Source organism: Bombina bombina, chromosome 2 (genome assembly GCF_027579735.1).
Source record: "Bombina bombina isolate aBomBom1 chromosome 2, aBomBom1.pri, whole genome shotgun sequence".
NCBI classification, from domain to species: Eukaryota; Metazoa; Chordata; class Amphibia; order Anura; family Bombinatoridae; genus Bombina; species Bombina bombina.
Genome location: NC_069500.1, coordinates 939,933,412 through 939,946,219, shown reverse-complemented (window position 1 = coordinate 939,946,219; position 12,808 = coordinate 939,933,412). Strand labels below are relative to the sequence as shown.

Below are 12,808 nucleotides of genomic sequence, written 5' to 3'. Positions count from 1 at the left end.
CGTGTTAGTCTGCAGAGTGGTCCCAATGTTTAAGTGAGATGATGTTCAAAATTCATGAGGCTCTCCACCTATCTTTTAAGTGGAGCAATATGTGGTTTCTTGAACATTAAACAAGAACTAACAGCAATGCAGAAAAACAATCAAATTATAAAAGCAAAATTTAGGAAACATGTACACGTGCACGCTCCTGAGCTTTCCTAGAATTACTCTTTAACAAATATTACCAAGAAAACTCAGCAAAAATAGAAGTAAATTGGAAAGTTGTTTAAACTTTTATGATGTGTCAAATTCATTTAAGTTTACTTCTGAGTTTACTTAAAGTAAACTTTGAGAAATAAGATAAGGAGGACTTTGTGTAAATAATTAAATAAATAGGTATGCTCCCCCTACAGACTCTGCCCATTTTATTGGGTTGTAGTTTCAATTAGCAGATACAGCTTTTTTTATTTGTATCTCCCATACATTTTAAACTTTGCTGCTGATATAACAAGTCATTGTAAACACATTAAGAGGAAAACAATTTTAAAGTACCCTTTCAGATATTTTCTTGCTTTTTGTGGGGGTTAAAAAAGGAATTCCTTTGAATTACTGAAGTGGACATACATAAAATCACAGTTTAGTAACCTTTATTGATCAGCAGCAATGTATTTTCTTTGCTGGACTAAGTTCATTGTAAGACTCTTTGCCCCCTCAGCCATGTTCTCATGGACACTTATGAGTTACACATGCTGTAGGGTGTGCAGGAAGGAACATGTATTGTGCTTTATTTATGTGTTGTCCAGAGGCACAATACATGTTCCCCTGCAGCATGTGTAACTCATAAGTGGCCGAGGTGGCAATCCTACTCAGACCCCTGTTGTAAACCTGTCAGGTGGCTAATAGTCAACAAGTATTACCAAATACATATCACTAACTACATACAAGACAATCTAGAATATTTCCAGATAGGTTTAATAATTTTATACTACTGGACGACCAAATATGATGACATTTCTGGTATCAAAATAATCCTGATGATTCCACAATGTGATTGATAACAAGTTTATGTTTGCTGTATGTACCAAAATAAAATGATAAAGTTTCCTATAACTTCAGCCAGGGCTTGAGGGCTGGTTAATGGTTTGCCATAAAAGGTGTGGCTACATTCCTTGCCCCTTTTATGAAAGGGGACTGGCCAGAAACCTGATCTCAGGCAAAAAAATATTTATTGTTGAATTTGGCTAAACAATTTTGTCATTGCTACAAAAGTGTAGATGACCATTTTGGGGTTTTTTCATCTCCATTGGGACAATAATCTGAGCTGGCAATGTTATAGGTTCTGATATTTTCTCCATTTTATTTGAAGTATGTTTGCTTTGTGTAGTTTTGTTTGTTAATTATTTTTACATACATGCGCTATAACTATTTTTTGTACATAATAAATACATAAATACTCCTTTATTAAGTTTTGCCTTTGTCTAATATCTGAACCACATTACCGAAACGTTTTTAGTAGAACATACAATTTTAAACAACTTTCCAGTTTACTTCAATTATCAAATGTTCTTCATTCTCTTGGTATCGTTTGTTGAAGGAGAAGCAATGAACTACTGGTTTCAAACTGAACACATGGGTGAGTCAATGGCAATAGGTAAATATATGCAGCCACCAATCAGCAGCTAGAACCAAGGTTCTTTGCTGCTCCTGAGCTTTCCTAGATCAAACTTTCAGCAAAGGATAACAAGAGAAGGAAGCAAATTAAATAATAGAAGTAAATTGGAAAGTTGTTTAAAATTGTATGCTCTGTCTAAATCATGAATGTCTAATTATGATTTTGCTGTCCCTTTAACCGTCTAGGTCACAAACTGGTGGCAATTGCAGAGCTAGTTAAGCTTTCCAGTCACAGCAATCATGCTAAGAAGCTGGATGTGATGCATTAAAGTTACAGAGAAATTGAACAATAAATAAATATTAGACATAATGATGTAGTCAAAACAAATATTAGTCTGAATATAAAATGCACTGATTGGCTAAAATGTAAGAACTGAAATACGGGGGCAGAGACGTATATACAAGGTAATCACAGAGCTAAAAAGTGTATTATTATAACTGTGTTGGTTATGCAAAACTGGGGACTGGGTAATAAAGGGATTATCTATCTTTTTAAACAACAACAATTCTGAAGTAGACTGTCCCTTTAAATGAGTAAATAGTTTAGCACATGACCCAATAACCAAATTTACTAGTGACCCACCCACAATGTTATCTAAGTTCTCTTTATGAACAGAAACAGGATCATTACTTTAGTTTAGCCCCGTAGCAGCTATTACAGTTCCTTTTAATATCTTTCTGGAAATGCAAGATAATTACTTTGGGAATATTTCCAGAGTGTTGCTAAACTTAGCATAAACAATGTCAAAGAACATTCCAAGGCTTGTGGGAGTGAGGGACTTGCAAATAGAGAGGTATAATTATGTAAGACCCATATCTCACTTGAGATAAATTATTCATCATGCTTTAATCCTGCTATCTTATTCTAGGAGACTCCCGGTTTTTACAAATCAATCACTGTGAAGAAAATAGCTAAAAGATATATTTTAGTCAGTCAGATTAAAAAATATCGTATTTGACTAATACACTCTAAAATTCTTTCCAATAGAAAATGATTTAAAGGGACATGATACCCATTTTTTATCTTTCATGATTCAGATAGAAGATACAATTTTAATCAGTTTTCCAATTTACTTATATTATCAAATGTGCTTTATTATCTTGGTATCTTTTGCTGAAGGAGTAGAAATGCGCTATTGGGAGATAGCTGAACACATCTGATTAGCCAATGACAATCACCACATAGCTCCTAGTAGTAAATTGCTGCTCCTAAGGCTACAACAGTATGCTTTTTAATAGAGAATATTAAAGAACCACTAAATACAGTGGAATTGCATTATTAACAAATGCATAATGCAAAGACAATGCAAAAACACTTACTCTGAATTTCAAATAAACAGATTTTTTTTTTCTGACAAATTTATTTCCCCCCCCCATTTACCAGCCTCCTGTATCATGTGACAGCCATTAGCCAATCACAGACTAGTATACGTATACTGTGAACTTGTGCACATGCTCAGTAGAAGCTATTGCCTCAGAAAGTGTGAATATAAAAAGACTGTGCAAAATTTGATAATGGAAGTAAATTGGAAAGTCTCTTAAAATGTAATGCTCTTTCTTAAAATGTATTTTGACTTTAGTGTTCCTTTTAATAGAACAAAGTAAATCAGAAAATAGAAATAAACTAGAAAGTTGTTTTTGTTCTTTCTGAATCTTGACTTAAAGGGACATTATACACTAGCTTTTTCTTTGCATAAATGTTCTGTAGATGATCCATTTATACAGCCCATCTGGTAGTGTTGTTTTTTTTTGCTTTTTAAATGTAGTTTTGCTTATTTTTAAATGACATTGCTATGATTTTCAGACTCCTAACCAAGCCCCAAAGTTTTAGGGGAATACTGATGTATACCTACTCCAGCTTGCTCCTGTTTGTGTATATGTTATCATATGCAGAGGAATGGGGAGGGGGGAGTGTCTGCTTTTTTTCCACTTGCAGTGGGTGTTCCAGCTACCTATTTAACTCTTTGAGTGCTAATGAGCCGTCATGAGCACTCTCCCACCTTGAGGGAGATCTGGGGGTAGGTTTGCCACCCGTCCCTTAAAATACAGAACACTTATAAGTTACACATGCTGCAGGGTGTGCAGGGAAGAATATGAATAGTGCTGTCCAGAAACACAATACATGTTCCTTCCTGCACACCCTGCAGCATGTGTAACTCATAAGTGTCCAGGAAAACATGGCTGAGGTGGCAACCCTATCTGGGGGCTCCTAACCGCCCCTACCCCGGTGTAGAGTGACAGGCGATGACGTCACCACGCAACTTTATTTATATTTAACAATGTTAAGTATAGGAGAAGGGGGCATGCTGCTTAGAAGCCTGTATCTCAGGCATCTAAGCAGCTACAGATCCCCAAGACCCACTGTTGGAAAGGTAATCGCCTAACCTTTCCAACAGTGTAAGTGTTGGGGGTCTGTAAAAAAAAAAAAAAAAAAATTAAAAATTTAAAAAAATAAAAAAAAACTTAGAAAATATTAGCACCCTGGTGGGAAAGTGCTTAGCACTCAAAGGGTTAAATGGACACTGAACCCAGTGGTGGAACTTATCTTCTACTGCTTCCTGCCTTCATCTATCTCTCTTGTCCAGAGGAGAAATTGGATTACCACAGTGGTAGCTCTACACATCTGCTGAGGGGTTCTGTACACCCCCAAAACTCAAATGTGTCAGTTACTATGAATATGCAAAGTAGTTAGTGCCTTTTTACATTTACACTTCTCTACACAGGGCAAAGAAAGGGGAGATAAAAAAAAAGTAGAAATAGGTTATAGTAGATAAGTTCCCTCTCCAGACTGCCCTGAAACCTTGATGTTTTGCACAGTGAACAACTTTGTGCATATGGTCTAGAACACTGGTTTTCAATCCTGTCCTCAGGCCTCCCAAACAGGCCAGGTTTTCAGGATTACCTTGGATGAGAACAGGTAAAATAACCATGTTTACTAATCAGATCATTATTTCACCTGTGCTCCAGTTCAGCTATCCTCAAAATCTGTCCTGTTAGGGAGGTATGGGGACTGGTTTGAAAACCAGTGGTCTAGAATGACCACTGGATTACCCTGAAAGGTCAACGCAGCTAGTACCTTTGAAGTATTTAGTCGTAGACTCTCAGCACCCCCTGCAACTGTCACTGGTGCTTTCTTAAGTCTTATATTTTTCAAGAGAGAGAGAAATAAGTAAGTGCTGAATGTCATATTATTGCTGTAATTTCTAACAAAACTGGTAACAATATAAAAAATACCGCAACTACCTAAAGAAAAACTTTACCACAAATATATCCTTAAACTTAAGTTCCATGATGCCTGCTGGAACAACCAAGTATTAACAGCAAAACCATTCTCTTAATTAAAGGAAAATTGGCACAAGGAGCAGTGTGTGCTGGGTGGCAGGGAACATGATTGACAGCATTCCTCTTGCATTGTGACATGAGGCTACAGTGCAATTACCACAAATCCCCATGTCAACATTTAACTTTGTGCCATTGGAGTGGGTGTTCAGTTTTGTGGCTCTGAACCAGCAGTAAGAAAAGAAGATTATTTTCCAAATAAAATCACTGACATCAATTAAAAAAGCAGCTAATTTTTTTAATGTCAGGGGAGGGGGGAATCTGCTCAAATGCCCTTAAGTGGATAGCTCAGCTTGGAGTTTTAAAACATAATTTAATGGGATTTTTTTTAAGAAGTGACTAATTTTGTTAGCATATAAACCTGGTTAAAAGGATATTAAAATATTATATAATGCACATAAAAGTGTATTTTTTAAAGGGACTAAAAGAGGCAATAATAACATGCGCCATGTGGGGATTGCTCCAGTACTAAGAAAATGCCTCAAACACATTAACCTGATCCTCCTTTGAAGCTTAGGCTAGTGGGTGACCTAACAGGCAGTAGGTGATGATCTGATAGGACATATTGTGGGCCTGGCACTGGCCTGTAGAAAAGCAATGCCATTCCCTCCTGTGACTTAGTGCTTAAAATGGCCTCATATATAATAAAAGTGGAGAAACTGAATCATTTGAGAGAAACAAGAATAATTCTCCTGTATCTAGAGCAGTGATTTTTAACCTTTTTTTTGCCGTGGCACACTTTTTTACATTAAAAAATCCTGTGGCACACCACCATCCCAAAATGTAAAAAAAATCACACATTGTAGCCTAATACAGCATATATATATACACATACACACAAACACACACATACTGTATGTATTGTGCTGTTATGCCATGCCTCCTACAAACTACCCCTGCACTGGGAGTAAAAAACAAGCAAAGTTTAAAAAATATGTCACACTGTTGTAAGTCTGCCGCGGCACACCTGAGGATCGCTCACGGCACACTAGTGTGCCACGGCACACTGGTTGAAAAACACTGATCTAGAGTAACTGGCATAATTGGGAAAATAAATGGTAAAGAATACTAGAATGTATTCCGGCCCATTTTTGGTTCAGACCTGGGTTGCGCTTGCTAGCAAACGCTACCCAGGTGCTAAACCAAAAATGGGCCAGCTCCAAAGCTTACATTCCTACTTTTTCAAATAAAGATACCAAGTGAACAAAGAAAAAACAGAATTTATGTTTACCTGATAAATTTCTTTCTCCAACGGTGTGTCCGGTCCACGGCTTCATCCTTACTTGTGGGATATTCTCTTCCCCTACAGGAAATGGCAAAGAGAGCACACAGCAAGAGCTGTCCATATAGCCCCCCCTCTGGCTCCGCCCCCCAGTCATTCGACCGACGGTTAGGAGAAAAAGGAGAAACTATAGGGTGCCCTGGTGACTGTAGTGTATAAAGAAAGACATTTTTCAAACCTGATTAAAAACCAGGGCGGGCCGTGGACCGGACACACCGTTGGAGAAAGAAATTTATCAGGTAAACATAAATTCTGTTTTCTCCAACATTGGTGTGTCCGGTCCACGGCTTCATCCTTACTTGTGGGAACCAATACCAAAGCTTTAGGACACGGATGAAGGGAGGGAGCAAACCAGGTTACCTAAACGGAAGGCACCACGGCTTGCAAAACCTTTCTCCCAAAAATAGCCTCCGAAGAAGCGTAAGTATCGAATTTGTAAAATTTGGCAAAAGTGTGCAGAGAAGACCAAGTCGCTGCCTTACATATCTGATCAACAGAAGCCTCGTTCTTGAAGGCCCATGTGGAAGCCACAGCTCTAGTAGAATGAGCTGTAATTCGTTCAGGAGTCTGCCGTCCGGCAGTCTCATAAGCCAATTGGATGATGCTTTTCAGCCAAAAGGAAAGAGAGGTAGCAGTAGCTTTCTGCCCTCTCCTCTTACCAGAATACACAACAAACAAGGATGATGTCTGTCTGAAATCCTTTGTTGCTTCTAAATAGAACTTTAAAGCACGAACCACATCTAGATTGTGTAACAAACGTTCCTTCTTTGAAACTGGATTCGGACACAGAGAAGGAACAACAATTTCCTGGTTAATATTCCTGTTAGAAACCAGGCTTGGTACGTAAAACTACCTTATCTGTATGGAAAATCAGATAGGGAGAAGAACACTGCAAAGCAGACAATTCAGAAACTCTTCTAGCAGAAGAAATAGCAACCAAAAACAGAACTTTCCAAGATAGTAACTTAATATCTATGGAATGCATGGGTTCAAAAGGAACCCCCTGAAAAACTGAAAGAACCAAGTTTAGACTCCATGGAGGAGTCATAGGTCTATAGACAGGCTTGATCCTGACTAACGCCTGTACAAACGCCTATATATCTGGCACGGCTGCCAGACGTTTGTGCAACAAAACCGACAGAGCAGATATCTGTCCTTTTAGAGAACTAGCTGACAAACCTTTATCCAAGCCCTCTTGGAGAAAGGAAAGTATACTTGGAATTTTAATTTTACTCCAAGAGTATCCCTTGGATCTGCACCAACAGATATATTTTTGCCATATCTTATGGTAAATTTTCCTAGTCACAGGCTTTCTGGCCTGAACCAGAGTATCTATAACCGAGTCAGAAAACCCACGCTTAGACAGAATCAAGCGTTCAATTTCCAAGCAGTCAGTTGGAGAGAGACTAGATTTGGATGTTCAAATGGACATTGTACTAGAAGATCCTGCCTCAAAGGTAGCTTCCATGGTGGAACCGATGACATATTCACCAGGTCTGCATACCAAGTCCTGCGTGGCCACGCAGGAGCTATTAGAATCACAGAGGCCTGCTCCTGTTTGATCCTGGCTACAAGCCTGGGAAGGAGAGGGAACGGTGGAAACACATAAGCTAGGTTGAACGACCAAGGCGCCACTAATGCATCCACCAGTGCCGCCTTGGGATCCCTGGATCTGGATCCGTATCGAGGAACCTTGGCGTTCTGGCGAGACGCCATCAGATCCATATCTGGAATGCCCCATAGCTGAGTTAACTGGGCAAAAACCTCCGGGTGGAGTTCCCACTCCCCCGGATGAAAAGTCTGACGACTCAAATAATCCGCCTCCCAGTTGTCCACTCTTGGGATGTGAATTGCAGATAGGTGGCAGGAGTGATTCTCGGCCCATTTGATGATCTTGGATACCTCTCTCATCGCCAAGGAACTCTTTGTTCCCCCCTGATGATTGATGTACGCTACAGTCGTCATGTTGTCCGACTGGAACCTTATGAATTTGGCCTTTGCTAGGTGAGGCCAAGCCAGGAGCGCATTGAATATCGCTCTCAGTTCTAAAATGTTTATCGGAAGAAGAGACTCTTCTCGAGACCATAGACCTTGAGCTTTCAGAGAGTCCCAGACCGCGCCCCAGCCTAAGAGACTGGCGTCGGTCGTGACAATGACCCACTCTGGTCTGCGGAAACTCATTCCCTGAGACAGGTGATCGTGAGACAACCACCAGCGGAGAGAATCCCTGGTTACCTGGTCTACTTGAATCTGGGGAGACAAGTCTGCATAGTCCCCATTCCACTGATTGAGCATGCACAGTTGTAATGGTCTTAGATGAATTCGAGCAAAAGGAACTATGTCCATTGCTGCAACCATTAATCCTACTACTTCCATGCACTGAGCTATGGAAGGCTGAAGAATAGAGTGAAGAACTTGACAAGCGTTTAGAAGCTTTAACTTTCTGACCTCTGTCAGGAAGATCTTCATTTCTACAGAATCTATTATTGTTCCCAAAAAGGGAACTCTTGTTGACGGGGACAGGGAACTCTTTTCTACGTTCACCTTCCACCCGTGAGATCTGAGAAAGGCTAGAACAATGTCTGTATGAGCCTTTGCTTTGGAAAGAGACGACGCCTGGATTAGAATGTCGTCTAGATAAGGTGCTACAGCAATGCCCCTTGGTCTTAATACCGCTAGAAGGGACCCTAGCACCTTTGTGAAAATTCTGGGAGCAGTGGCCAAACCGAAGGGAAGTACCACGAACTGATAATGTTTGTCCAGGAAAGCGAACCGCAGGAACTGATGGTGATCTTTGTGGATCGGAATATGCAGGTACACATCCTTTAAGTCCACGGTAGTCATATATTGACCCTCCTGGGTTGTTGGTAAAATCGTTCGAATGGTTTCCATTTTGAATGATGGAACTTTGAGGAATTTGTTTAGAATTTTTAAATCCAGAATTGGCCTGAAAGTTCCCTCCTTTTTGGGAACTACAAACAGGTTTGAGTAAAACCCCTGACCTTGTTCCGTTAAAGGAACTGGGTGTATCACTCCCATCTTCACTAGGTCTCCTACACAGTGTAAGAATGCCTATCTCTTTATCTGGTCTGAAGATAAGCGAGACATGTGGAACCTTCCCCTCGGGGGAAGTTCCTTGAATTCTAGAAGATACCCCAGAGACACTATGTCTAGTGCCCAGGGATCCGGAACATCTCTTGCCCAAGCCTGAGCAAAGAGAGAGAGTCTGCCCCCTACTAGATCCGGTCCCGGATCGGGGGCTACACCTTCATGCTGTCTTGGTAGCAGCAGCAGGCTTTTTGGCCTGTTTACCCTTGTTCCAGCCTTGCAATGGTTTCCATGCTGGTTTAGGCTGGGAAGAGTTGCCTTCTTGTCTGGAGGCTGCAGAGTTAGGATTCGGTCCGTTCCTGAAATTGCGAAAGGAAAGAAAATTAGATTTGTTCTTAGCCTTGAAAGGCCTATCCTGTGGGAGGGCATGTCCCTTTCCACCAGTAATGTCTGAAATAATCTCTTTCAATTCCGGCCCGAAAAGGGTCTTACCCTTGAAAGGAATATTAAGCAATTTATTCTTGGACGACACATCCGCCGACCAGGATTTTAGCCAAAGCGCTCTGCGCGCCACTATTGCAAAACCTGAATTTTTCGCCGCTAACTTAGCCAATTGGAAAGCGGCATCCAAAATAAAGGAATTAGCCAACTTTAGTGCGTGAATTCTGTCCATGACTTCATCATATGGAGTCTCTTTTTGGAGCGAATTTTCTAGTTCCTCGAACCAAAAATACGCTGCCGTGGTGACAGGAATAATGCACGAGATTGGTTGGAGAAGGAAACCTTGCTGAACAAATATCTTTTTTAGCAATCCTTCCAATTTTTTATCCATAGGATCTTTAAAAGCGCAACTGTCCTCAATAGGAATAGTTGTGCGCTTAGCTAACGTTGACACTGCCCCCTCAACCTTAGGGACCGTTTGCCATGCGTCCCTTCTGGGGTCAACAATGGGGAACATTTTCTTGAATATAGGAGGTGGAACAAAAGGTATACCTGGCTTTTCCCACTCCTTAGTCACTATATCCGCCACCCGCTTGGGTATCGAAAAAGCATCAGCGTGCACTGGGACCTCTAAGAATTTGTCCATCTTGCACAAATTCTCTGGAATTACCAAAGAATCACAGTCATCAAGAGTAGTTAGGACCTCCTTAAGCAGGGCGCGGAGATGTTCTAACTTAAATTTAAATGTTACGATATCAGTGTCTGCCTGCTGAGAAACTTTTCCTGAATCAGAAATTTCCCCCTCAGACAGCCCCTCCCTCACAGCCAATTCAGATTGATGTGAGGGTATAACTGATAAATTGTCCTCAGCGCCAACCTGCTCATCTTCTGTATTTAAAACTGAGCAATCACGCTTTCTAGGGTAGGATGGCAGTTTGGATAATAGATTTGCTATATAATTATCCATTACTGCAGTTAATTGCTGCATAGTAACCAGCATTGGCGCGCTAGATGAACTAGGTATCGCCTGCGCGGGCAAAACTGGTGTTGACACAGAAGGAGCGGATGATGAACTATCCCCACTACCTTCATTAGAAGAATCATCTTGGGCAATCTTATTAAATGTGACAGTACTGTCCTTACTTTGTTTGGACGCTATGACACAATTTGCGCATACATTAATAGGGGGAACCACCTTGGCTTCCATACACACAGAACATAAGCCATCTGAAGGTATAGACATGTTAGACAGAATTTGGCAGGCTAATAATGCAATAAAAGCGTTTTTAAATAAAAGCGTTACTGTCCCTTTAAATAATAAACAAGCACACTTTATTTCTGATATTTTGAAAAACTATGAAGGCAATGTCCGATTTTAACAAAATTTGCACCCCAGAGTCCTAATGGCTTGAAAGTATTGCACACCAAGTTTCAAGACTTTAACCCTTAAAATGAGCAAACCGGAGCTATTTGTTCAATTCAACAATTTTAGTACACCACAATCACTGCCACCGCCTTGCTGCGGCTTTTTACCTTCCCTGAGAGTTATTCAGCACTGAAATAAACCTTCCTGAGTCTGTTTTAGTATGCCACAGGACCCCTCACATGAAGCTGCATGCACTGCCATGGAAGTAAACTGCGCAATTGAGGCGCGAAAACGGGGCCTCCTTCCAGTGCATACCAGAGTGAAGGGGCCTTTCTGACTGAAATATTAGTCTAACTAAATGCCAGGCAAATAAAAATGTTCCCAAAAGTGCTTTTAATTACACAAAATACTCTAAATGCCATCTAAATATGAAATAAATCAATCGATTTAGCCCACAATAGTGTCAACCAGTATAGAGCCCATTTGTAAGCCTTAATCTGTTATGAGTCTAAGAAAATGGCTTACTTACCCCTTAAGGGAAAACTGACAGTCTTCTAGCATTAACATGTCTTGTTAGAAATATGACTGATCATACCTGAAGCAGATAAGCCTGCAAACTGTTCCCCCCAACTGAAGTTCTCTGGTTTCAACAGCCCTGCGTGGGAACAGCAATAGATTTTACTTACTACTGCTAAAATCATATTCCTCTTTAACAGAAATCTTCTTCATTTTCTGTTGTAGAGTAAATAGTACAAACCGGCACTATTTTAAAATAACAAACTCTTGATAGAAGAAATAAAAAACTACAACTAACACCACATACTCTTTACCATCCCCATGGAGATGCTACTTGTTCAGAGCGGCAAAGAGAATGACTGGGGGGCGGAGCCAGAGGGGGGGCTATATGGACAGCTCTTGCTGTGTGCCATTTCCTGTAGGGGAAGAGAATATCCCACAAGTAAGGATGAAGCCGTGGACCGGACACACCAATGTTGGAGAAATAGACAATAGGAGTAAATTATAAAGTTGCTTAAAATTGCATGCTCTGGGGCCGATTTATCAGGTGTCTGTCCGACATGATCCACTCAGCGGACCATGTCCGAGATACATCGCTGAATGCTGACAGCAAACGCTGTCGGCATTTAACATTGCACAAGCAGTTCTTGTTAACTGCTTGTGCAATGCTGCCCCCAGCAGATTTGCGGCCAGTCTTAAGACCGCTGCTTCTTAACTGCTGTTACCGGCGAGCCTGAAGGCTCGCGCAGAAACAGCTGCATTGGGGCAGATTGACAGCTTGTTAAATCGGCCCCTCTATCTGAATCATGAAAGTTTAATTTTGAATAGACTATCCCTTTAAGCAAAAGCAGTTTATTTTGGTTTTGAAACTAACATGAAGTGCAGTTGGTCCTTATTGGCTGGTTTCTCACTGGCTGTATAGCACATTTCTGAGTGCTTTATTGGCGGACAGAGACACACCTCACAAAAATAAAAACAAAAATAAATTGTTTCCATTGTACATAAACATCAATTTAAAGTCAGTAACAGGACAGCAGTTGCTTACTGAGACGATGTTGAACATATCTGGTGAGCCAATAACAAGTGACGTATGTGCGTAGCCACCAATCACTAGCTAGACCCCAGTAGAGCACTGCCGCTCCAGGGCCTACCTAGATATGCTTTCA

At 40.7% G+C, this 12,808-nt stretch overlaps 1 protein-coding gene across 3 annotated transcripts in view; it reads right to left on the bottom strand.

Moving 5' to 3' along the window:
• Window positions 1–12,808, bottom strand: part of SEPTIN11 (septin 11) — a 273,295-nt gene that overhangs the window by 245,831 nt on the left and 14,656 nt on the right. The window lies entirely within an intron of this gene.